This window comes from Rosa rugosa, chromosome 4 (assembly GCF_958449725.1).
Source record: "Rosa rugosa chromosome 4, drRosRugo1.1, whole genome shotgun sequence".
Classification (NCBI taxonomy): Eukaryota; Viridiplantae; Streptophyta; class Magnoliopsida; order Rosales; family Rosaceae; genus Rosa; species Rosa rugosa.
The window spans coordinates 1934361-1939785 of NC_084823.1; the positions used below are offsets into that span (position 1 = coordinate 1934361).

At 38.1% G+C, this 5425-nt stretch overlaps 1 long non-coding RNA gene across 1 annotated transcript; it reads right to left on the reverse strand.

The window, feature by feature from the left end:
* Positions 1–2060: 2060 nt before the first annotated feature.
* Positions 2061–4618, reverse strand: LOC133742096 (uncharacterized). The gene is made up of 3 exons (XR_009862360.1): positions 4493–4618; positions 2993–3074; positions 2061–2254 (listed from the first exon to the last, which is right to left on the reverse strand). It is a non-coding gene; the product is annotated as an uncharacterized LOC133742096 (long non-coding RNA).
* Between the last annotated feature and the right edge of the window lie 807 nt (positions 4619–5425).

The window sequence follows — 5425 nt, forward strand, 5'->3', positions numbered from 1 at the left end:
AAAATGGATTTTGCCTCTCTTGTTCGCCCTCCCCCACCTGGCCATTTCAGTAAGGTTGCCCAAAGGATTTGAAAGAAAATTTGTGTTTAGGCGACTATACTTGGGCCGCATGTCTAAACCTTGATTCACATCCCTAAAACCTAAACCCTTAAAAAAAAAAAAAAAATAAATAATAATAATAAAAAAAAAAAAATTACATTAGTGCAATTCAAAAATTACTGAGGAGTCAAAACACTGAGGGATTAATTTATTAGCCAGTTTCTTCGCATAAGACATGGGGGGCAATTCTAGTGTTCCTACACTCGTGAAGCCCATTCATGAAGGCCTGTTTTTGAGGCCCATAATCGTTTCTTCGCTACGCCTAGCAACACTAGGGGGGGCAACACTACATTATACTAAGCCGAGTCAGCGGCTCCGGAAAATTTTTACAGCTTTGTCTCTTCTCTCACAGAGAAACCACCTTCGTGGGAAAATAGGGTCGAGCCGTAAGAGTTGAGGCTGAGCTCAAGGGAAATGCAAGAGCCACCGTTGTAGCTGCCCCATCCACCAGAGTAGTAGCTGTAGCCGCCACCTCCCTCGGAAGTAGTCTTCATGTTGCCAAGAATGTCTTCACCATGCATGGGGAACAGAGGAAGGGTTTCAATCTCCATGTTCATAGATCCATAACCACCATAGTTCCCCATCTGCCCGTTAAAAACAATCACATCAGCTGAAGAAGCAGAAGCAGATGTAGAAGATCCGAAGTTGATATATTGATCCTCAGGTTTCCAATTAGTACCATGACCATTACCAACAAGCCCTGATCTTTGCGTGGGCATATGAACATCCGAAGTGAACCTCTTCTCTCGCATTTTCTCCCGAGCCTTAAGGTTCTGGAACCAATAAAAGACGTTCTTGCCCTCGATCTTTCCGTACCGTTTCAGCTGGAGGCAGATCCTCTAAATCTGCTCTACGGTTGGGTTCCTAACTCCCTTGTTGTAGTAAAGCTCCTTGAGGATTCTTATCTGATCTGTAGTAGGAGTCCACCTGGTACCGCTCCGCCCGCAAAACAAGGGAGCACTACACCTGGCTGCTTTGTTGCTTCCTCTATCCTCGGTTGGTTGCCGGGTTTGTGGTTCCATTGGTGACGGGTTGAGAGAAGGCGAGAATTGAAGAGTGGTGATGAATGATTAAGAAAGATTGCTGTTAGAAATATTGGTGAAGATCTAAAGCTCAGAAGAAGGTTTTTTGCGTGAACGTTCCCATCCCCAGAATGCACCTATTTATAGGAACAGGGCATGCAAATCCCCTTGGATGGACAGTCAAAGAGTCAAACTGAGTACGAGTGAAAAGTTGCCCTTAAATCTCGGAAAAGAAGGAATTATTGGCATGGTGAGGAACAGAACGGTCTTCGAGGAGGTAACTGTTTCATTTTCAATATTATCTTCTCACGGTGGAGTTTTCCAAGAGTTTTGAGTTGGGGCCTATATTTGGGGCCTTGCAAGACACAATTATTGACTCATCACGGATATTTGAAGAAAATAGTATTATATTCATAAAGTGGCTTTGCGGCCAAAAGCAGTACATTTATTACCATTACAACAAAACCTGGCTTTAATGACCACTGTATTGGTCACTAAAAATAGCCATTTTGGTCACTAAATATGATTAGTGACCAAATATTGTTGGTCACTGAGTGGTCACTATAGACCCGTCACTAATTCTATTTAGTGACCAAAATATGGTTGTTGGTCACTAATGTGAAAAGATTTAGTGACCATGATTATTTGGTCACTCATCATGAAAAAATTAGTGACCACATAATTTCTCACTAAAAGTAACAGATTTGGTCACTAAACCACATGATTTGGTTACTAAAACCTGAGTGACATGCTTATTTTAGTGACCAAACTGTAGGCCACTAAAGTTTTGATCACTAGAAAAAAAATATATATATCTCATAAACTTTTTAATTTTGGTCTCTACTGGTCATCGAATAATAACTAACTGAAAATAGAACTCCAATAGTAATTAGTAATGAAACTTCTATATAATAGAAACTAGCAACGGTACTGGCACTTTGCCGTTGGATTTGTTGTTGCTAACAATTTAAGAGACAAAGTTTCCTATCCCTAAAATTATTTGAGTTTACAAAACATTCTACCAAGGCATTCTATCAAAACATCATGTAATGCAGGGAGCAGGGAATCCAATGTACTTATATAGAAATGCCACAGCAGCTGCGCGAAGAGCCAAGTAAACAAATTTCAGAGACCTGAGGATATTGAATATGCCAAATTAGTTCTGATTAAAGCTGCAATTACAGAAAGAATCAACATGTTAAGTCAGAAACTTTAGAAGCCCAAAATAGAGTAGCTGAAGCAAAAGAAAAGGCTCGATTAATACAGAGCTTGTGTACATTATATACACAATTGGGACTTTCATTGTTAGAACTATGTTAACATAGAATATGCTATCAGCAAAATGAAGGGAAAAGACCGGATTAATAAAGAGTTGTAAAAAGCCCCTAAAGATAACTTGGATTTGGAACCTTTTAAGTGTCTTAATGAGCATCAGATGGGTAGTGGTTGAAGTAAACATTACCTAGGGAAAGCTTTTATAATTACAAAACCAAATAAAACTAGAAAAGGATCATAAAAGTCTTTGGATGATTCCTTGTTTTGTGCTCTGTGGTTCTGTAAATTTTGCCTAACTTCTGAGCATGGAGAAATGAGCAATGCTTGGGATTTAATGGTTACCATGATCAGGAGAACACAGAAAAGTAAACAACAATATATTACAATAGTTCAGAAAAATTGAACTGTGATCATTTCATTCTAAGTTCAATTGCAGTTTCAGCAACTAAGTTTTTTACCTAACAGATACAATATCTTCACCAATTTGATACTTATAAAAGGCTATGGTTAGTATACTAACCTAACAGAATTATACAGCTTACTATTGTATATGTTATACTAACCTTGTATACTAGCCTTTAAATTATTATACTAACCTTTACTAAACGCAGCTGGAAAGGTTGTCTGATACTTATACAGCCCTTGACCCTCAGAATTTCAAACGCAGCTTACTTGAAACTGGAAGTTAACAAACAGTGTCAGTTAGTATATTTCAGGAATGTAAGAACAGAAACTACAAATGATTAACTGAAAGAATAGTCAGAATTTAAAATTATTAATCATATAGATGCTTCTCAACAAATCCAGCGTGCACATTGAAATGATACAGGACCAGTAAAAGGCAAATAACAAAAGAGTAATCATGGTCAGTAAAAGCACAGGCTACAAAACAAAACCAAATTCCACACATGAACAACTGAATCATATAAGCTTCAATTAACAAAAGAAACACCAATTACCTGGAAACATGTAACCTAAAATAACAAAACACTATCAAATTATGGGAGTCAATATCCAGAAAAGTAAATGCACAATGTCAGTTCAAAAAATAATGAACAAAAAAAAAAAAACATATAGGTCATAACTCCAGAACAACAGAGGAAGAAAAGAGAAAAGCTACTAATACAAAGGTAGGCAACTAAAATTATAGATACATGCCCAACTTGTTACCAAAGTCTCTGGAAAGTGAATACAAGGTAACTATCAAGGTCAACAGTATTACAAATTTAAGCACTGGATGATGAAGCAAAGGGGTTGAGGGTTATGTTCGCGAGAAGAGGAGTGAGGGAGGAGGACGATGAAGATAAAGAGGGTCTGTGTCTCGGTGAACTAGGGATTATGTATTTTTTTGTTGTAGGGTATAAATTTGTAAGACTAGGGACTATAGTTTCCTGAAATAAACACGGGTTGCCGTTGGGTATCATTAAACAAGACCTAACGGCTAACACTGTTTGATCAAAAACCCTAAACACATAATAATCATTTAAAGCTTTTTAAGGTTCTCGTACATCACTTGTGGTTTACGGTTTAGATCTCAAGCTTTGAGACCCGCAAACCCAAGAGCTAAAGTCTAGGCACACTCTCTGAGGATAGAACCTCTATTTTGAAAACAGCCCTTCCCATTTGCATAAAAAAAAAAAAAAAAAAAAAAATTTGTCTTCCCCTTTTGTTCACTCACACAAAGAGCCATCTTAGGTAATGACTTCTGAATACATATTCGTACAATACTACCTAAAATCTAAATAATCTTGACTACTTTCGTATTCATTTTATTTATATTTTGAAATTAAGTGAGGTTTTTAGTTAATATATGTCTATCATTAGATCTCATTTTAATGATACTCCAGTAGACTAAGCCGTGCTCAAGCTACTCTATTTCTAGAAATCCCTTCACACTATGCACAGAGGACAATAAAAATCACTTCTCATACAATAGGCTTTATGCAAAATTACTATTTCTCACCCAGAAACCTAATCAAAGGCATTTACAGCTATACCTAGATCAAGATAACAACTTCAGACCTAAAGATCAAATTTTTAGGGAAAATTACCATCTCCAACCATAAAACCCTAATCAAGGGCATCAACACACATACCTTGACCGGGAACTTGGATATTACACAGAGGGCACTCTGCTCCAAAATTGGTCCGATTGGGTACACAGGTGCTGCAAGTAAAACCCAAAGCAAGAAAAAGATCAGAACTTTGAAAATCATGTCAATTGAAGAAAGAGACGAACTTGCAGAAGATGTGATTGCATGGAAGCAATGTCGGCCGATTAAAAAACCCTAGGCTGCAATTCAACAACAAAATCAAATATCAAGACTCAGATTCAGATCGCCGGAAACACAAAAATCAAAGATCTGTTGGTTTCTGATGAAATCGAAGACAGAGAGGAGAGGCGGATACCAACTAGAGAGGGCAAGTGAGCTCAAGGCTGAGCTTCTGGAGATGAAACTTGAGGGGGTTCTTGTTCATGTGCGGAACGACGCCGTCGCGGCAGTTACCGAAATCTGAAGAGTGCTTGGCGGAGGACTCGGCCATGGGAAATGTGCAGAGAGAGAAGTGGTGAAGGGGTGGGGTGGAGTGTGGAGTATTTATCAGGCGGCAGGTTATGTTCGCGAGAGGACGATGAAGATAAAGAGGGTCTGTCTCTCGGTGTTTTTTTTTTATTTGTAAGACTTGGCGCGTTTGAATGCCGCGCTTGCAAAATAAAACCACATTCATTTTGAAACGAACCCGCCTATTCTAAAGTTTAAGAGAAAAAATTGGAGGGATTTGTTCAACCGAAAAGTTTTGGTCACTAAACCAAAATCACATGTTATGAAGTCTAGAAACATCAGTGACCCAACAAAAATGGTCACTAATACTGAACTTTTCGTCATTAAAAATTCAACAATATGTGGGTAAATGAATTTAGTTAGTCCTAAAACTGTTAGTGACCCGCTAGTAATAGTGGTCACTAATTCAATAGTATTTGTGACCAACATTGATGTGGTCACTGACAATTTGGTCACTAATGCCAGATT